The sequence below is a fragment of the Nerophis ophidion genome, linkage group LG16 (genome assembly GCF_033978795.1).
Source record: "Nerophis ophidion isolate RoL-2023_Sa linkage group LG16, RoL_Noph_v1.0, whole genome shotgun sequence".
In the NCBI taxonomy this organism is placed as follows: domain Eukaryota; kingdom Metazoa; phylum Chordata; class Actinopteri; order Syngnathiformes; family Syngnathidae; genus Nerophis; species Nerophis ophidion.
Window position 1 is genome coordinate 5,330,294 of NC_084626.1, and position 23,743 is coordinate 5,354,036.

At 36.3% G+C, this 23,743-nt stretch overlaps 1 protein-coding gene across 2 annotated transcripts in view; it reads right to left on the reverse strand.

The window, feature by feature from the left end:
- tfeb (transcription factor EB) overlaps positions 1 to 23,743 on the reverse strand; it is a 162,631-nt gene that overhangs the window by 106,695 nt on the left and 32,193 nt on the right. Inside the window, exon 1 of one of the 2 annotated variants that reach the window (XM_061922612.1) lies at positions 17,967 to 18,121. The exons of the other annotated variant lie outside the window; for it this stretch is intronic. The gene's annotated coding sequence lies outside the window, so the exon portion shown is untranslated. Of the gene's footprint in view, positions 1 to 17,966; positions 18,122 to 23,743 lie in introns of those variants that run through there. 2 annotated transcript variants of the gene reach the window in all.

Sequence of the window (23,743 nt, forward strand, 5' to 3'; positions counted from 1 at the left end):
TGGAATTCATTATTTATCTTGAAGATATCAGCAGCTGGTCATGACGATAGAGGTGCTTCATTGATTAAATGAGTTTCCTCCTATATTATTAAACCCCCTTAAACATATATTTACCTTATCCCTGCAATCTGGGGAGGTTCCATCAGATTTAAAAAAAGCTAAAGTAGGGCAGGGCGATATATCGATATACTCGATATAACACGGGTTTGTCTCTGTGCGATATAGAAAATGACTATATCGTGATATTAGAGCAGGGGTGTCAAACTCAAATACCGAGTGGGACAAAATTTTAAACTGAACAAAGCCGCGGGTCAAGGTTGAACAAATTAACCTTTTCATAGGGGCCCGAACAAGTATTGCATTTAATATTAAACAATCAATGCTTATATTACTTGATAGTGACATACAAAATTGAGTTTCAAATAATAATAATTATAATAATAATAATAATTAAAACATATCAATGGCATATCAATTACAATTTTAATAAAAATTGAATGCCTCTTTTCTATTTGCAGCCTTCTGAGGTAAATATCAAAAGATTTTTTTTTTCCACAGGCTAATAATAAATTTGAAAATAAAATAACAATAATGAATGAATCAAACGTTCGAACCTTGAAGTAGCAAGAAAAAGTGCATGAATTAATTATTGCTCAGTTTGCTACACTGGTTTGCTTTAACACTGAATATGGACCAATCAACGCTTATATAACTTAATAGTGTTAAATCAAATTTTGAAAAACAAACGAAAAAACATCAATGTTATATTTAATAAAATTTAAATAAAAAATGTAATGCCTCTTTTCTATTTTCAGCTTTCTGAGGTAAATATCATATTAACTTTTTCCACAGGCTAATACATTTGAAAATTAAATAACAATGAGGTTGGGCAGGGTTGGGTGGTAGCAGGGGTGTGGAGTGTATATTGCAGTTAGTGCTGCAAGGGTTTCTGGATCTTTGTTCTGTTGTGTTACGGTGGGAATGTTCTCCCGAAATGTGTTTGGCATTCTTGTTTGGTGTGGGTTCACAGTGTGGCGCATATTTGTAACAGTGTTAAAGTTGTTTATACGGCCACCCTCAGTGTGACCTGTATGACTGTTGATCAAGTATGCCTTGCATTCACTTATGTGTGTGTACAAGCCGCATATATTACGTGACTTACAAATTTAGCGGTTTGTATGGAGGGAAAGCGGACGTGACGACAGGTTGTAGAGAACGTTAAAGGCAATGCCTAAATGGCATGCCCCCAAAATTGTTGTCTGGGTGGAAATCGGGAGAAATTCGGGAGAATGGTTTCCCCGGGAGGGGCACTGTACTTTGGGAGTCTCCCGGGACAAATCGGGAGGGTTGGCAAGTATGAGTATTAGCGGTGAATGCGGTGTTACAGCGGCATTGCCGCTGTATAATACCGGCGGGCCAGCTCTAATGTTAAGTTGACATTGCCTCAAGGGCCAAAGGAAATTACACGGCGGGCCAAATTTGGCCCGCGGGCCAGAGTTTGACACCCATGTATTAGAGTATACGTCTTCACGCAGCTGCTTTTAGCTGCGGGCATTAGACTGCATGCGTTTCCCACTCTTTCTTGTCTCTGCTTCTCACAGAGACAAAAAACAAGTGCACCTTCTTAAACACGTCCCGTGTGCAACGTCACACGCTCCCGCGGAGCAGACAATTAGCATAAGCTGTGGTGCTAACGGTGCGGTGCGGGTGGTAATGCGAGAGAGAGAAGGTGCGAATCTGGTAACAAATGGAAGAAGAATTACTTCCCAAGAAAAACAGCAGTGGGTCCATCGTCTGCCGGTGGTTTTGCTTCAAGTGGTAAGATGTTGAACAATTATGCGGCAAAAGCGTTGCTACAAAAAAGTAGCACCACTGCTAATGTGGCATCATTTGAAAAGTCAGCCGCTAGAGAATAAGGATAGCTTGAAACTCCGCATGTCAACATCTCCGTTCGGTGCCACACCAACAAATTGCCAAAGCAACTATTTCCAGATCAACACCGTTTGAAAAAAATAGTCTACCACATAAGGAGATAACGTCCGCAGGAGCCTACCACATAGCCAAGGACATACACTATTTGATTCCTTATTATGCAGCTCATTTTTATTTGAGTTATTTAATAATAATAATAATAGATTGTATTTGTAAAAAGCACTTTACAATGAGCAAATAACCTAAAAGTGCTACAGTGTATCAAAAAAATACAATAAAAAATGAAAATAATAATAATAAAAAGATAATAAAAATAAATAAAATATAAAAACTAGAACAACCTAATAGCTAGAACTAGTATGCATATATCTATAAAAAGGCTTTTTTTAAAGCATCCACAGTCTGAGGTGCCCTCAGGTGGTCAGGGAGAGCGTTCCACAGACTGGGAGCAGCGGAGCAGAAAGCCCGGACTCCCATAGTTCTTAGCTTTGTCTTTGGAGGTTGAAGGAGGTTAGCCTGTTCGGAGCGAAGGTGTCGTGTGGAGGATTTAGGGGTGAGTTCTTTGAAGGCATGGAGGCACTGGTGGGTTAGTAAATGGTAAATGGGTTGTACTTGTATAGCGCTTTTCTACCCATTTTTAAAGCAGCCCAAAGCGCTTTGAAAGTTTTTCCACATTCACACACTGACGGCGGGAGCTGCCATGCAAGGCGCTCACCAGGACCCATCAGGAGCAAGGGTGAAGTGTCTTGCCCAAAGACACAACGGACGTCACTAGGATAGTAGAAGGTGAGGATTGAACCAGTAACCCTCAGATTGATGGCACAGCCACTCTACCAACTTCGCCACGCCGTTAGTAAGGAGACTTTGTATTCAATCCTGAGTGCAACAGGAAGCCAGTGAAGAGCTTTTAGAGTTAGTTTGATATGGTCGTATTTCTGCACTCTCATCAGGATCCTAGCAGCACTATTTTGTATGTACTGCAGCTTGAAATATCTTGTGTGACATCATGCACAAAAGTGCACTTTATTTGTTTAAAACTATTGTAGTGGCGTTCTGTACAAAAAGTGCTCTTTATTTTAGTGTTGTTTTGATACGTCATCTTAGTGACATCATGCACAAAAGTGCACTCATAGCTTGTTTTAAAATGTCTCTGACAATCTTGCACTTTCTGTTTTGGAAATGATATGAATGTTTGTGCCACTGCTTAATAACTGTTTATTAAATACAGTTTTGGTTAATTGACTTAGTTGTGATTTTCCTTTTCTGCATGAAAGTTTAAAATGAGCATATATTAACGCAGTATGAACAAGAATGATTTAATGTAGACACATAGAATCATCAAACTGGTTTGATTATATGCATGAAGATTAAAAAAAGACGAGCTAAAGTTACTCTTGTGCATAAATCCGGAGATCCAAGACTTTTTAATAAGTATCGGTCAATATCTGTGTTACCATGCTTCTCTAAAATGTCGGAAAAACTGGTTGATAAAACAATGATGCACCACTTGAATGAAGACAATATCCTCTATAAACACTAGTATAGTTTTAGGAAAAATAACTCCACCGATGTGGCTCTTGTTCAGTTGGATGAGGATATCTATGCTGCCATTCATGAGAAGGAATTTGCTCTTGGCATATTCCTTGATCTTTTTAAAGCTTTTGATACTGTTGATTATACTACAAACCCCGTTTCCATATGAGTTGGGAAATTGTGTTGGATGTAAATATAAACGGAATACAATGATTTGCAAATAATTTTCAACCCATATTCAGTTGAACGCACTACAAAGACATGATATTTGATGTTCGAACTGATAAACGTTATTTTTTTCTTTTTGGCAAATAATCATTAACATTAGAATATGATGCCAGCAACACGTGACAAAGAAGTTGGGAAAGGTGGCAATAAATACTGATAAAGCTGAGGAATGCTCATCAAACACTTATTTGGAACATCCTAGGCTAATTGGGAACAGGTGGGTGCCATGATTGGGTACAAAAACAGCTTCCCAAAAAATGCTCGGTCTTTCACAAGACGCGAGGTACACCCCTTTGTCCACAACTGTGTGAGCAAATAGTCAAACAATTTAAGAACAACGTTTCTCAAAAATGCAATTGCAAGAAAATTAGGGATTTCAACATCTACGGTCCAGAATATCATCAAAAGGTTCAGAGAATCTGGAGAAATCACTTCACGTAAGCGGCAAGGCCAGAAACCAACATTGAGTGACAGTGACTTTTGATCCCTCAAACAGCATTGTATCCAAAACCGACATCAATTTCTAAAGGATATCACCACATGGGCTCAGGAACACTTCAGAAAACCACTGTCACTAAATACAGTTCGTCGCTACATCTGTAAGTGCAAGTTAAAGCTCTACTATGCAAAGCGAAAGCCATTTAACAACAACGTCCAGAAACGCCGCCGGCTTCTCTGGGCCCGAGATCATCTAAGATGGACTGATGCAAAGTGGAAAAGTGTTCTGTGGTCTGACGAGTCCATATTTCAAATTGTTTTTGAAAAAAATTCGACATCGTGTCATCCGAACCAAAGGGGAAGCGAACCATCCAGACTGCTATCGACGCAAAGTTCAAAAGCTAGCATTTGTGATGGTATGGGGGTGCATTACTTACACATCTGTGAAGGCACCATTAATGCTGAAAGGTACATACAGGTTTTGGAACAACATATGCTGCCATCTAAGCGCCGTCTTTTTGATGGACGCCCCTGCTTATTTCAGCAAGACAATGCAAAGCCACATTCAGCAGGTGTTACAACAACGTGGCTTCATAAAAAAAGAGTGCGGGTACTTTCCTGGTCAGCTTGCAGTCCAAACCTGTCTCCCATCAAAAATGTGAGGTGCATTATGAAGCGTAAAATACAACAGCAGAAACCCCGGACTGTTGAACGACTGAAGCTCTACATAAAACAAGAATGGGAAAGAATTCCACTTTCAAAGCTTCAACAATTAGTTTCCTCAGTTCCCAAACGTTTTTTGAGTGTTGTTAAAAGAAAAGGTGATGTAACACAGTGGTGAACATGCCTTTTCCCAACTACTTTGGCACGTGTTGCAGCCATGAAATTCTAAGTTAATTATTATTTGCAAAAAAAAATAAGTTTATGAGTTTGAACATCAAATATCTTCTCTTTGTAGTGCATTCAATTGAATATGGGTTGAAAAGGATTTGCAAATGATTGCATTCCGTTTATATTTACATCTAACACAATTTCCCAACTCATATGGAAACGGGCTTTGTATTTTACTTGATAAATTACATATCTATAGTTTTCAAAATATTACCTTTAAATTGCTTTCTAGATCATTTGATGTGTATGTCAATGGTTGTCCAAACTTAAGATGCCATGTGGAGTTCCTCAGGGGTCTGTACTTGGACCTTTACTGTTTCTCATTTACATCAATGACCTGGCGACTGTATCTTTATCTTTTACACAGATTCTGTTTGCTGATGACACATATTTGATCGTAACTCGCAAAAAATTTGAAAATCTCATTAGGGAAGCTAATTCTGGTATAGCCGTGCTATATGAATGCTTTCTTGTGAATAGGCTATCACTAAGTGTAAAAGAAATCCAACTTTATTGTGTTTGTGAACAAAAACAAAACAATTTTTTTATTGGATGAATAGAAATTACTCAAGTTTCATCTACCAAATTTGTAGGTATCATAGTGAATGAAACATTGTGACAAACACAAAAGTATAGCTACAAACACAAGCCTCGAGCTACAAACACCAAAAACAAACTTATAGCTAGAAACCCAAACTTATACGTGTAGCTACAAACACAAACCGATAGCTAAAAACACAAACCTATAGCTACAAACACAAACCTGAAGCTACAAATAAAAACTTATAGCTACAAACCCAAACTTATAACAACAAACACAAACCTATAACTACAAACACAAACTTGTAGCTACAAACACAACAGTATAGCTACAAAAACAAACTTATAGATGCAAACACAAACCTATAGCTACAAACACAAACATGTCTACACACAAACTTATATCGACAAACACAAACGTATAGCTACAAACACAAACCCATAGCTACAAACACCAAATACAAACTTATAGCTACAAACCCAAACTTATAGCAACCAACACACACCTATCGCAACAAACACGGACTCATAGCTAGAAACACAAACTTATAGCTACAAACACAAACGTATAGCTACAAACACAAACGTATAGCTACAAACACAAACCTTTAGCTACAAACACAAACCTATAGCTACAAACACCAAAAACACGCTTATAACTACAAACCCACACTTATAGCAACCAACACAAACCTATAGCTACAAAACCAGACTCATAGCTACAAACACAAACTTATCGCAACAAACACAAACCGATAGCTACAAACACAAACCTATAGCTACAAACACCAAAAACACGCTTATAACTACAAACCCACACTTATAGCAACCAACACAAACCTATAGCTACAAAACCAGACTCACAGCTACAAACACAAACTTATCGCAACAAACACAAACCGATAGCTACAAACACAAACCTATAGCTACAAACACCAAAAACACGCTTATAACTACAAACCCACACTTATAGCAACCAACACAAACCTATAGCTACAAAACCAGACTCATAGCTACAAACACAAACTTATTGCAACAAACACAAACCGATAGCTACAAACACAGACTCAGAGCTACAAACACAAACTTATAGCAACCAACACAAACCTATAGCTACAAACACACTCATAGCTATAAACAAACCTTTAGCTACAAACACGAACCTATAGCTACAAACACAAAGCTATAACTACAAACACAAACCTATAGCTACAAACACAATCCTATCGCTACAAAAACAAACTTGTAGAAACCAAAACCAACTCATAGCTACAAACACAAACGTATGGCTACAAACACAAACTTATATCTAAAATCACTAATCTGTAGCTACAAACACAAACTCATAGTTACAAACACGAACTTAGAGCTACAAACCCAAACGTATAGCAACCAACACAAACTCATAGCTACAAACACAAACTCATAGCTACAAACACAAACTTATAGCTACAAACACCAAACCCAAACTTATAGCTACAAACACAAATTTATATCTACAAACCCAAACAAATATCTACAAACACAGAACTATAGCTACAAAAAAACATATAGCTACAAACATAAACCTATAGCTACAAACACAAACCTATAGCTATAAACACAAACTTAGAGATACAAACACTAACCTGTAGCTACAAACACTAACCTGTAGCTACAAAGACAAACGTATAGCTACAAACACAAACTTATAGCTACAAACCCAAACTTATAGCAACCAACACAAACTCATTGCTACAAACACAAACTTATAGCTACAAACACCAAAACCAAACTTAAAGCTACAAACACCAAACCCAAACTTATAGCTACAAACACAAACTTAGAGCTACAAACACAAACTTATATCTACAAACCCAAACTAATAGCTACAAACACAAACCCATAGCTCCAAAAAAAAAAAAAAACATATAGCTACAAACACAAACTCAAAGCCACAAGCACAAACATTTAGCAACAAAAATAAACATATGGCAACAAACATGAAACTATAGTTACAAACACTAACTTATAGCTACAAACACAAACCTATGGCAACAAACATAAACCTATAGCAACAAACATAAACCTATTTTTAGAAAAAAACTTATAGCTACAAACACAAACCTATAGCTACAAACACAAACTTAGAGCTACAAACTCAAACTTATATCTACAAACCCAAACTAATAGCTACAAACACAAACCTATAGCTTCGAAAAAAACAAAAAACAAAGCTACAAACACAAACCTTTAGCAACAAAAATAAACCTGTGGCAACAAACATAAAACTATAGTTACAAACACTAACTTATAGCTACAAACACAAACCTATGGCAACAAACATAAACCTATAGCAACAAACATAAACCTATAGTTAGAAACAAACCTATAGCTACAAACACAAACTTAGAGCAACAAACATATAGCTACAAACACAAACTTATAGCTACAAACACAAACCTATAACTACAAACTTATAGCTACAGACACAAACATACAGCTACAAACACAAACTTATATCTACAAACACAAACCTACAGCTACAAACACATACCTAAAGCTACAAACACAAACCTATACCTACAAACACAAACCTATAGCTACAAACACAAACCTATAGCTACAAACACAAAGTTATAGCTTCAAACACAAACTTTTAGCTAAAAAACTTAGAGCAACAAACACAAACTTACTGCTAAACTTATATCAAACTTTTCGCTGCAAACAAAACTCAGAGCTACAAACACAAACCTATAGCAACAAACACAAATCTTTAGCAACAAAAATAAACCGATGGCAACAAACATAAAACCATAGTTACAAACACTAACGTATAGCTACAAACACAAACCTATGGCAACAAAAATAAACCTATGGCAACATACATAAAACTATAATTACAAACACTAACGTATAGCTACAAGCACAAACCTATGGCAACAAACATAAACCTATAGCAACAAACATAAACCTATAGTTAGAAACAAACTTATAGCTACAAACACAAACATAGCTACAAACACAAACTTAGAGCAATGAACACCAACATATAGCTACAAACACAAACCTATAACTACAAAATTATAGCTACAAACACAAACTTAAATCTACAAACACAAACTTATAGCTACAAACACATACCTAAAGCTACAAACACAAACCTTTAGCTACAAACACAAACTTATAGCTTCAAACACAAACTTTTAGCTAAAAAACTTATAGCAACAAACACAAACTTACTGCTAAACTTATATAAAACTTTTCGCTACAAACAAACTTATAGCTACAAACACAAACCTATAGCTACAAACACAAACCTATAGCTACAAACACATACCTAAAGCTACAAACACAAACCTATAGCTACAAACACAAACCTATAGCTACAAACACAAACCTATACCTACAAACACAAACCTATAGCTACAAACACAAACCTATAGCTACAAACACAAAGTTATAGCTTCAAACACAAACTTTTAGCTAAAAAACTTTTAGCAACAAACACAAACTTAGTGCAAAACTTATATCAAACTTTTCGCTGCAAACAAACTCAGAGCTACAAACACAAATCTATAGCTACAAACACAAACCTTTAGCAAAAAAAATAAACCGATGGCATCAAACATAAAACTATAGTTACAAACACTAACGTATAGCTACAAACACAAACCTATGGCTACAAAAATAAACCTATGGCAACAAACATAAACCTATAGTTATAAACACTAACGTACAGCTACAAACACAAACCTATGGCAACAAACATAAACCTATAGCAACAAACATAAACCTATAGTTAGAAACAAACTTATAGCTACAAACACAAACATAGCTATAAACACAAACTTAAAGCAACAAACACCAACATATAGCTACAAACACAAACCTATAATTACAAAATTATAGCTACAAAAACAAACATAGAGCTACAAACACAAACTTAAATCTACAAACACAAACTTATAGCTACAAACACATACCTAAAGCTACAAATACAAACCTAAAGCTACAAACACAAACCTATAGCTTCAAACATAAACTTTTAGCTAAAAAACTTATAGCAACAAACACAAACTTACTGCTCAACTTGTATCAAACTTTTCGCTACAAACCCAAACCTATAGCTACAAACACAAACCTTTAGCAACAAAAATAAACCTATGGCAACAAACATAAAACTATACTTACAAACACTAACTCATAGCTACAAACACAAACCTATGGCAACAAACATAAACCTATAGCAACAAACATAAACCTATAGTTAGAAACAAACTCAGAGTTACAAACACAAACCTATAGCTACAAACACAAACTTAGAGCAACAAACACAAACCTATAGCTACAAACACAAACTTATAGCTACAAACACAAACCTATAACTACACACTTATAGCTACAAACACAAACATACAGCTACAAACACAAACATATTTCTACAAACACAAACCTATAGCTACAAACACATACCTACAGCTACAAACACAAACTTACTGCTAAACTTATATCAAACTTTTCGCTACAAACACTAACCTTTAGCAACAAAAATAAACCTATGGCAACAAACATAAAACTATAGTTACAAACACTAACGTATAGCTACAAACAGAAACCTATGGCAACAAACAGTAACCTATAGCTACAAACACATGGCAACAAACATACCTATAGCAACAAACATAAACCTATAGTTAGAAACAAACTTATAGCTACTGACACAAACCTATAGCTACAAACACAAACTTAGAGCAACAAACACAAACCTATAGTTTCAAACACAAACTTATAGCTACAAACACAAACCTATAACTACAAACTTATAGCTACAAACACAAACTTACAGCTACAAACACAAACTTATATCTACAAACACAAACCTATAGCTACAAACACAAAGTTACAGCTACAAATACAAACTTATATCTACAGACACAAACTTATAGCTACAAACACAAATCTAAAGCTACAAACACAAAGTTACAGCTACAAACGCAATTCTACAGCTACAAACACAAACTTACATCGAAAAAAACAAACCTATAGCTACAAACACAGGCCTAAAGCTACAAACACAAAGTTATAGCTACAAACACATACCTAAAGCTACAAACACAATGTTACAGCTACAAACACAAACATATAGCTACAAATAGCTGCTTTTTCTGGATTATAGTTCGACATTTAACACCATTATACCTGACAGACTGGTGTCCAAACTGTCAGACCTGGGTCTATCAAACTCCATCTGCATGTGGATTAAGGACTTCTTTCCAAACGCCCCCAGAGGGTGCAGTTGGGTCGCCACATGTCATGGAGCCTGTACCTCAGCACCGGCTCTCCACAAGGCTGCGTGCTGAGCCCCCTTCTCTACTCCATCTACACATACGACTGCACACCTGCCCACTCCAGCAACTCCATCATCAAATTTGCGGATGACACCACCGTAGTGGGGCTCATCTCGGAGGGAGACGAGGCTGCATATCGGGACGAGGTGGAGAAGCTGTCGGATTGGTGCACAGTCAACAACCTGGCCCTGAAGAACCTCCAAGACCAAGGAGCTGGCCATAGACTTCAGGAGGAATAAAAGGGACATCCTGCCCCTGATCATCAGCGGTGACTGCGTGGAGATGGTCTCCGACTTCCGCTCCCTGGGAGTCCACCTGGCCGACGACCTATCCTGGAGCACCAACACCACGGCTACCATCAAGAAGACACACCAGACACTGAACTTCCTGAGAATACTCAGGAACAACCACCTCTTTCAGGAACTGCTGGTGTCCTTCTACCGGTGCTCCATTGAAAGCATCCTGACCTACTGCATCTGCGTGTGGTTCAGCAGCTGCACGGCCGCAGAGAGAACGGTGCTCCAGAGGGTTGGAAAGTCCGCCCAGAAGATCATCGGATGCCCCCTCCCCTCCCTGGCTGACCTGTACAGCTCCCGCTGTCTCAGAAAAGCACAGAGCATCCTGAAGGACCCATTCCACCCCGGGCACTGCCATCTAGAACTGCTACCCTCGAGCAGAAACTATAGGGTGCTAAAAGCGAGCACAAATAGACTAAAAAACAGCTTCTACCCAAGAGCCATAGTAGCATTAAAGAGGCACTAAATGAGCACAATATGTCCATCATGTCCCCATGTGTCATGTTTTTTTTTTTTTTTTTGGTCTATAATGTGCAATAATGTTATACGTATGTGTGTATATACATTCATATGTATGCATATATGCATCTGTGTGGATACATATATATATATATATATATATATATATATATATATATATATATATATATATATATATATACATACATACATCTCTCATTTCTATCTTTTTACTATTTATATTACCATATTGTATATGCACCTTAGGGGATCTGCTCAAATTTTGTTGTTCGTTGAACCTGTTCACTGCAATAATGACAATAAAATTCTATTCTACTCTATTTTAAATACAACCTTATAGCAACCAACACAAACCTATAGCTACAAACACAAACTTACAGCTCAAAACACAAACTTATATCAAACTTCTCGCTACAAACACAAACTCAGAGCTACAAACACAAAATTACAGCTACAAACAAACGTATAAATACAAACACAAACTTATAGCTACAAACACAAAATTACAGCTAAAAACACAGATTTATATCAAACTTATAGCAACAAAGACAAACCTATAGCTAATAACACAAACCTAAAGCAACAAACACAAACCTATAGCTACAAACACAAACCTATAACTACGTACACAAACTTATAGCTACAAACACAAACCTATAGATACAGACTTAGAGCTACAAACACAAACTTACAGCTAAAAACACAAACTTATAGCAAAAAACACAAACTTATATCTACAAACACAAACATACAGCTAAAAACACAAACATTCAGCTACAAACACAAACCTATAGCTACAAACACAAACTTACAGCTACAAACTAACTTATAGCTACAAACACAAACTTATAGCTACAAATACAAACTTACAGGTAAAAACACACATTTTTATCAAACTTGTAGCTACAAACACAAACATATAGGTACAAACAGAAACCTATAGCTAAAAACACAAACTTATAGCTACAAACACAAACTTACAGCTAAAAAAACTAAAATCTTATATCTACAAACACAAATATACAGCTACAAACACAAACCTATAGGTACAAACACAAACGTACAGCTAAAAACACAAACTTATATCAAACTTTTTGCTACAAACACAAACTCAGAGCAACAAACATAAACTTACAGCTACAAACAAACGTATAGCTACAAACACAAACATATAGCTACAAAGACAAACTTACAGCTAAAAACACAAATTTATATGAAACTTATAGCTGCAAACAGAAACATATAGCTACAAACACAAACTTAAAGCTACAAACAAACTTATAGCTAAAAACACAAACTTATATCAAACTTATATCTACAAACACAAACTTACAGTACAAAAACAAACTTACAGCTAAAAACACAAATTTATATCAAACGTATAGCTATAAACACAAACTTATAGCTACAAACATATATCAAACTTATATCTACAAACACAAACTTACAGCTAAAAAAAACAAAAACCTTTATCTACAAACACAAACATACAGCTACAAACACATACTTACAGCTACAAACACAAACCTATAGCTACAAACACAAACTTATAGCTACAAACACAAACTTATAGCTACAAACACAAACTTATCACTACAAACACAAACATATAGCTGAAAACAGAAACCTACAGCTACAAACACAAACGTATAGCTACAAACACAAACCTATAGCTACAAACACAAACCTATAGCTACAAAGTTAGAGCTACAAACACAAACTTACAGCTAAAAACACAAACCTATAGCTACAAACACAAACTTACAACTAAAAACACAAACTTATAGCTACAGTCACAAATTTATATCAAACCTGTAGCTACAAACACAAACGTATAGATACAAAGACCAACCTATAGGTACAAACACAAACCTATAGCTAGAAACACAAACCTATAGCTACAAACTTATAGCTACAAACACAAACTTACAGCTAAAAAAAACAAAAACTTATATCTACAAACACAAACTTACAGCTAAAAACACAAACCTATAGCTACAAACACAAACTTACAGCTACAAACAAACTTATAGCTACAAACACAAACTTATAGCTACAATCACAAATATATATCAAACCTGTAGCTACAAACACAAACATATAGATACAAAGACCAACCTATAGGTACAAACACAAATCTATAGCTAAAAACACAAACCTATAGCTGCAAACTTATAGCTACAAACACAAACTTACAGCTAAAAAAAATAAAAACTTATATCTACAAACACAAAGATACAGCTACAAACGCAAACTTATAGCTACAAACACAAACCTATAGCTACAAACACAAACTTACAGCTAAAAACACAAACTTATTTAAAACTTCGCTACAAACACAAACTCAGAGCTACAAACACAAGCTTACAGCTACAAACTTGTAGCTACAAACACAAACATATAGGTACAAACAGAAACCTATAGCTAAAAACACAAACTTATAGCTACAAACACAAACTTACAGCTAAAAAAACTAAAATCTTATATCTACAAACACAAATATACAGCTACAAACACAAACTTACAGCTACAAACACAAACTTATATCAAACTTTTTGCTACAAACACAAACTCAGAGCAATAAACTTACAGCTACAAACAAACGTATAGCTACAAACAAACATATAGCTACAAAGACAAACTTACAGCTAAAAACACAAATTTATATGAAACTTATAGCTGCAAACAGAAACATATAGCTACAAACACAAACTTAAAGCTACAAACAAACTTACAGCTAAAAACACAAACTTATATCAAACTTATATCTACAAACACAAACTTACAGCTACAAAAACAAACTTACAGCTAAAAACACAAATTTATATCAAACGTATAGCTACAAACACAAACTTATAGCTACAAACATATATCAAACTTATATATACAAACACAAACTTACAGCTAAAAAAAACAAAAACCTTTATCTACAAACACAAACATACAGCTACAAACACATACTTACAGCTACAAACACAAACCTATAGCTACAAACACAAACTTATAGCTACAAACACAAACTTATTGCTACAAACACAAACTTATCACTACAAACACAAACATATAGCTAAAAACAGAAACCTACAGCTACAAACACAAACGTATAGCTACAAACACAAACCTATAGCTACAAACACAAACCTATAGCTACAAAGTTAGAGCTACAAACACAAACTTACAGCTAAAAACACAAACCTATAGCTACAAACACAAACTTACAACTAAAAACACAAACTTATAGCTACAGTCACAAATTTATATCAAACCTGTAGCTACAAACACAAACGTATAGATACAAAGACCAACCTATAGGTACAAACACAAACCTATAGCTAGAAACACAAACCTATAGCTACAAACTTATAGCTACAAACACAAACTTACAGCTAAAAAAAACAAAAACTTATATCTACAAACACAAACTTACAGCTAAAAACACAAACCTATAGCTACAAACACAAACTTACAGCTACAAACAAACTTATAGCTACAAACACAAACTTATAGCTACAATCACAAATATATATCAAACCTGTAGCTACAAACACAAACATATAGATACAAAGACCAACCTATAGGTACAAACACAAACCTATAGCTAAAAACACAAACCTATAGCTGCAAACTTATAGCTACAAACACAAACTTACAGCTAAAAAAAATAAAAACTTATATCTACAAACACAAAGATACAGCTACAAACACAAACTTATAGCTACAAACACAAACCTATAGCTACAAACACAAACTTACAGCTAAAAACACAAACTTATTTAAAACTTCGCTACAAACACAAGCTTACAGCTACAAACACAAACATATAGGTACAAACAGAAACCTATAGCTAAAAACACAAACTTATAGCTACAAACACAAACTTACAGGTACAAACACAAACGTACAGCTAAAAACACAAACTTATATCAAACTTTTTGCTACAAACACAAACTCAGAGCAACAAACATAAACTTACAGCTACAAACAAACGTATAGCTACAAACACAAACATATAGCAACAAAGACAAACTTACAGCTAAAAACACAAATTTATATGAAACTTATAGCTGCAAACAGAAACATATAGCTACAAACACAAACTTAAAGCTACAAACAACTTACAGCTAAAAACACAAACTTATATCAAACTTATATCTACAAACACAAACTTACAGCTACAAAAACAAACTTACAGCTAAAAACACAAATTTATATCAAACGTATAGCTACAAACACAAACTTATAGCTACAAACATATATCAAACTTATATCTACAAACACAAACTTACAGCTAAAAAAAACAAAAACCTTTATCTACAAACACAAACATACAGCTACAAACACATACTTACAGCTACAAACACAAACCTATAGCTACAAACACAAACTTATAGCTACAAACACAAACTTATAGCTACAAACACAAACTTATCACTACAAACACAAACATATAGCTAAAAACAGAAACCTACAGCTACAAACACAAACGTATAGCTACAAACACAAACCTATAGCTACAAACACAAACCTATAGCTACAAAGTTAGAGCTACAAACACAAACTTACAGCTAAAAACACAAACCTATAGCTACAAACACAAACGTACAGCTAAAAACACAAACTTATAGCTACAGTCACAAATTTATATCAAACCTGTAGCTACAAACACAAACGTATAGATACAAAGACCAACCTATAGGTACAAACACAAACCTATAGCTAGAAACACAAACCTATAGCTACAAACTTATAGCTACAAACACAAACTTACAGCTAAAAAAAACAAAAACTTATATCTACAAACACAAACTTACAGCTAAAAACACAAACCTATAGCTACAAACACAAACTTACAGCTACAAACAAACTTATAGCTACAAACACAAACTTATAGCTACAATCACAAATATATATCAAACCTGTAGCTACAAACACAAACATATAGATACAAAGTCCAACCTATAGGTACAAACACAAACCTATAGCTAAAAACACAAACCTATAGCTGCAAACTTATAGCTACAAACACAAACTTACAGCTAAAAAAAATAAAAACTTATATCTACAAACACAAAGATACAGCTACAAACACAAACTTATAGCTACAAACACAAACCTATAGCTACAAACACAAACTTACAGCTAAAAACACAAACTTATTTAAAACTTCGCTACAAACACAAACTCAGAGCTACAAACACAAGCTTACAGCTACAAACTTATAGCTACAAACACAAACATAGAGCTACAGACACAAACTTACAACTAAAAACACAAACTTATATCAAACTTTTTGCTACAAACACAAACTCAGAGCTACAAACACAAACTTACAGCTAAAAACACACACTTATATCAAACTTTTTGCTACTAACACAAACTCAGAGCTACAAACACAAGCTTACAGCTACAAACTTATAGCTACAAACACAAACATATAGCTACAGACACAAATTTACAGCTAAAAACACAAACTTATATCAAACTTTTTGCTACAAACACAAACTCAGAGCTACGAACACAAACTTACAGCTACAAACAAACGTATAGCTACAAACACAAACATATAGCTACAAACACAAACTTACAGCTAAAAACACAAATTTATATCAAACTTATAGCTACAACGCAAACATATAGCTTCAAACACAAACTTACAGCTAAAAACACAAATGTATATCAAACTTATAGCTACAACGCAAACATATAGCTACAAACACAAATGTATATCAAACATATATCTACAAACACAAACTTACAGCTACAAACACAAACTTACGGCTAAAAACACAAATTTATATCAAACTCATAGCTACAAACGCAACATTATAGCTACAAACACAAACGTATAGCTACAAACACAAACTTATATCAAACTTATATCTACAAACACAAACTTACAGCTACAAACACAAACTTACAGCTAAAAACAAAAAATTGTATCAAACTTATAGCTACAAACACAAACTTATAGCTACAAACAATATCAAATATCAAACTTATATCTACAAACACAAACTTACAGCTACAAACACAAAAGTATATCAAACTTACAGCTACAAACACAAACTTACATCTACACACAGACAGGTGCAACAAACTAGTAGAAAACATTTAGACAAGCATTAGGGTATAATGCTTCCAAGGCGTACTCAGCCTGACTGATATCGATCACGATGTTGATTGTACTGCACTTCTCAAAAGATAGTTTTGTATAAACTTGATGTCACGAGTTGCACAAAAATACATTTTGCAAATCACTTTCCTGATCAAATTCGCACGAGCAGTAGACCACTCTTACCGACAACCTGCGATTATTCCAACAACGACAAGTCCGAGTGAAAGTCGCTCCTCCACGTGAGAACCAAAAATTAGCGCTAAGAAAAGCAAGTTGAAGGCTTGTGACGCCGGCCCGCCTTCAGCTGGCGGAGTTGCAGTCACTATTTGTCATCTTCCTCGCCCTCGCTAAACGCCGGCTCAGCTTCCTCCTCCCACTCCTCCCACGCCTCCCACTCCTCCCACTCCTCCCACTCCTCCCACTCCTCCCATTCCCCTAAATCAGCCTAGTGAGTGCAGTCCAGAGCCACAACAAGAGGAACCTTGTCTGGGAGCATCGTCTCCATTCGCTTCTTCTTGCTACTGCCCAAACTTTGCTCTGTCACCGGGGGTCTTCACCTTTTTGACATCAGGCCCCAACTTTTCCACTACAGACCCACCCAAATATTAACACTCAATCCTAGACGTGATGTACGGAAAGATCGATACCAGATATTTATGCTGTAATATCGCTCTTCAAATAAATATATAAAAATATGTTATGAATTATCCGTCATTTGAACTCTGTTTTAGTAAAAAAAAAGAAAAAAAAAAAAATCGGGAATCTAATTTTTGGTGAAAAAATTGGAGATTTTATTTGAAAGCCATATTGCCCTACTGTATACCGTATACCAGTGTTTCTTAACCGAAGTACTCAGGTGTAATACACTTTTTCCACCACTTGTGGCAGTAATGACAATATCAAACAATTCAGAAGAAGTCTCCCGCTAAAGTCTGAAATAAGTTTCTCAAGCGCAGAAAATATGACTAAAGTGCTAAAGCTGTATTTTCCAATGTGCCTAAATCTCATTGACAGTTTATTTACGAAACATAAATATTATTAGTTTAGTTAGGATGTATTTTTTTTATGTAATCATTTTAATAAGTCCTTCCTTTGCAGTATGTTTGATTAGTATTTAGCTTTGGAATCAGCCTGACCTGAGCCTTGATAATCTTTTTTTTTAAATAACACATGGAAGTTATTTAATAAAGTTGATCCTGTTAAACTGTAAGTAGGTGAGATATCATTGTTGAATATGATCAAAATCAACAGTGAGATTATTAATTCTGTGATAATATGTGAGCGGGCCCCTGACCCCTTTGTAGTAGAAAAGTCAAGGTCAAAAAGGTTAAGGACCCCTGCTGTACTACTGTATACTGTACTGCTGTATACCATGTACTGTACTACTGTATACTATATTGCTGTATACCGTGTACTGTTCAACTGTATACCATGCACTGTATTACTGTATACAATGTACTGTACTACTGTATACCATGTACTGTAATGCTGTGTATACTGTACTACTGTATACCATGTACTGTACAACTGTATACCATGTACTGTACTACTTTATACTGTACTGCTGTATACCATGTACTGTACTACTGTACACTGTACTGATGTATACCATGTACTGTAATGCTGTGTATACTGTACTACTGTATACCATGTACTGTACACTGTACTGATGTACACCATGTACTGTACTAGTGTATACCATGTATTGTACTACTGCATACTGTACTGTACTACTGTATACATGTATTGTACTACTGTATACTGTACTGTTGTATACCGTAAATTGTAATACTGCATAACATGTATTGTACCGCTGCATACCGTGTACTGTACTGCTGTATACAGTGTACTCTACTACTGTATACTGTACCGCTGTATATTGTGCATTGCACTGCTGTATACTATGTACTGTGCTACTGTATAATGTACAGTTGTGTACTGTAAACTGTACTACTGCATAACATGTACTGTACTACTGTATACCTTGTATTGTACCACTGCATTCCATGTATTTTACTGCTGCATAGTGTACTGTACTACAGTATACTGTACCACTGTATATTGTGTATTGCACTACTGTATACTATGTACTGTACTACTGTATACCGTAAACTGTACTACTGCATAACATGTACTGTACTACTGTATACCTTGCATTCTACAGCTGCATACCATGTACTGTTGTATACAGTGTACTGTATACTGTACTGCTGTATATTGTGCATTGCACTGCTGTATACTATGTAATGTACTATTGTATAATGTGCAGTTGTATACCGTAACCTGTACTACTGCATAACATGTACTGTACTACTGTGTACCTTGTATTGCACCGCTGCATACCGTGTACTGTACTGATGTATACAGAGTACTGCACTACTTTACCACTGTATATTGTGTGATGCACTACTGTATACTTTGTACTGTACTACTGTACCGTTGTATACAGTAAATTGTACTACTGCGTAACATGTACTGTACTACTGTATACCTTGCTTTGTACAGCTGCATACCGTGTACTGTACTACTGTATATTGTGTATTGCACTATGTACTACTGTATACTGTACCGTTATATCCCGTAAAATGCACTACTGCATAAAATGTACTGTACTGCTGTATACCTTTCATTGTACAGCTGCATACCGTGTACTGTACTGCTGTATACAGTGCACTGTACTACTGTATACTGTACCACTGTATATTGTGTATTGCACTATTTAATGTACTACTGTATACTGTACCGTTATATCCAGTAAAATGCACTACTGCATAACATGTACTGTACTACTGTATACCTTGTATTGTACCGCTGCATACCGTGTACTGTACTGCTGTATATCCTGTATTGCACTACTGTATACTATGTACTGTACTATTGTTTACTGTACTATGTGTACTGTACTCCTGCAAACCGTGTCATAGGCACTGTCTTGTTTAGTATGTGAATATTTAGTGTTTCAAAACCCATCCATCCATCCATCCATTTCCTACCGCTTGTCCCTTTTGGGGTAGCGGGTGGTGCTGGAGCCTATCTCACCGCACAGGTCTTCCAAAACTGAATGAGTGTTTCTTATATTTAGATGCGCTCTTTAGTCCGGATATTACGGCAACACCCGAAACGTCGCGTCCTCATGTTGCATCACCTCGGTGCGAAATGTTGCATTCCATAAGGCTACGTGTTTTTTTTGGTGGATGAACCAAAAGGTCACGGCTACCAGGTCGGATGAATGAAGGTCCAAGTATAGATCGTTCACATCCTCCCTCCTCCTCCCCCGCCATGTCCGCTCAATTGCGGCAAAGACCGTGGTCAGAGTCCGATAAGGAAATATAACATGATGACATCATGGCTCAGACCGCCTCACAAGAGGCTGAGACTGCCCAGAAGGGAGCCTCCTAGTGGTGGTTAAGAGTAATATTGGACATCTTAAAAGGGGAACTGCACTTCTTCTGGAATGTTTAGAGAGGTTTGATAATATCGGACTGCCGATATCGTCGCACGATAAATACTTTAAAATTTAATATCAGAAATGATCGGTAAAATGTATGACTTTTTAAAACGCCAAGTCATAAATTTTACTTTTTTAAACCTATGGCAATAATTTCCGATGTTACATTTTAAAGCATTTTTCGGCCGACTTTAACACTACCACAAATTCAACCTCACTAGGGAGACCAAAAAGGTGCTCGTTTGCTCCGAAAAAAATTTAAAATGATACCTTAGGAGTGAAAATTATAATTTTATCATCCAAACGGGTGACACAAGCCTGGTGCTGAAAGATATAAACATCCCAGTGAGAGCGGACATTGTACAGTCAGTTTGTAGTTTATATTTGTTTGCTGCACGATGCTTAGTGTTTCACTACAGCACATGGGCTCAGGAACACTTCAAAAAAACAACGTCAGTAACTACAATTTGTCGCTACATCTGTAAGTGCTGGTTAAAACTCTACTAAGCAAAGCCAAAGCCAGTAATCAACAACACCCAGAAACGCCACCGGCTTCGCTGGGCCTGAGCTCATGTCAGATTACATTTTAAAGCATTTATCGGCCGATAATATCGGCAGTCTGGACGTAGGGAGAAGTAGAGCGCCAATAAACCTTAAAGGCACTGCCTTTGCGTGCCGGCCCAATCACATAATACCTACGGCTTTTCACACACACACACACACACACACACACACACACACACACACACACACACACACACACACACACACACACACACACACACACACGAGTGAATGCAATCCATACTTGGTCAACAGGTCACACTGAGGGTGGCCGTATAAACAACTTTAACACTGTTATAAATATGCGGCAGGCTGTGAACCCACACCAAACAAGTATAACAAACACATTTCGGGAGAACATCCGCACCGTAACACAACATAAACACAACAGAACAACTACCCAGAACCCCTTGCAGCACTAACTGTTATGGGACGCTACAATATATACAACCCGCATCACAACAAAATTAGGCATAATAATGTGTTAATTACACGACTGTATATATCGGTATCGGTAATTAAGAGTTGGACAATATCGGACATCTCTAAGAATGTTGCTTATCATTCACAATCCCTGTGGGAGTAAACACGTCTTTCTCCTCTTTATGCATCCTAAATCGTAAATAAACACTAGCAAGAGGTGGCTAACAATGCATGTGACCCGATTCATCTATTCTGCCTATTAAGTCCCTTTAAAAAAAAAAAAAAACATTCAAAATTGCGAACAATGCAACATTTACATACTTTAACCTAATATTACCCACATTGTTATCGTAAGAGCTAACACAGAGGAACTACTTTTAGTAACACGGCATCTTGATCTCGGAGGTAACGCAGCTACTCCAGCTATTGACATACTGAGTTGGTAAAAGTTTGCGCTGGATTATAAAATCATCCCTCACACTTGTATAGTAGAAGGTCGTGGCCAGAAGCCGAGAAGTTGGTCAACTTTGAAATTCGACATCACTAGGAAGATCAACAAGGAGCGCCGGAAAAAAAAGAATTACCTGAGGAGTGATAGTTCTAATTTTATCATCCAAACGGGTGACACAACCCTGGTGCTGAAAGATATAAACATCCCGGTGAGAGCGGACATTGTACAGTAAGTTGGTAGTTTATATTTGTTTGCTGCACGATGCTTAGTGTTTCACTAAAGCACGATATGATCATCACTCAGCGTCTAAAACTTGCAGTGATCCACGCTATATCCAGTCTCAAAAAGTTTAAGTTCTGACTCATGGACTGTCATGAAGTCTGTCATGATCAGTAATGGTTTTGTGTTATAATTGTTATGATTAGGAGTGGCGGTGTTACTATTGCTGAAGGAAATAGCTAACGTTACGATGCGCTCTGGGAAACCGATTCAACGCCAATATGTTCACGCAATGCTAAATCTACATCAAAAACCGACATCAGTGTGAGAAGGATATCACCACAGGGGCTCAGCAACACTTCAGAAAACAAATGTCAGTAACTACAGTTGGTCGCTACATTTGTAAGTGCTAGTTAAAACTCTACTAAGCAAAGCTAAAGCCCGTTATCAACAACACCCAGAAACCCCACCAGCCTCGCTGGTCCCAACTTCTCTCAGATGGACTGATGCAAAGCGTAAAAGTTTTCTGTGGTCTGACAAGTCCACATTTCAAATTGTTTTTGGAGACTGTGGACGTCATGTCCTCCAGAACCAAGAGGAATAGAACCATCCGGACGGTTATAGGCGCAAACTTCAAAAGCCAGCATCTGTGATGGTATGGGGGTGTATTAGTGTCCAGGGCATGGGTCCTACACATCTGTGAAGGCACCATTCATGCTGAAAGGTACATACAGGTTTTGGAGCATCCAAACAACGTTATCATGGACGCCCCTGCTTATTTCAGCAAGACAATGCCAAGCCACGTGTTACAACAGCGTGACTTCATAGTAAAAGAGTTCGGGTACTAGACTGGCC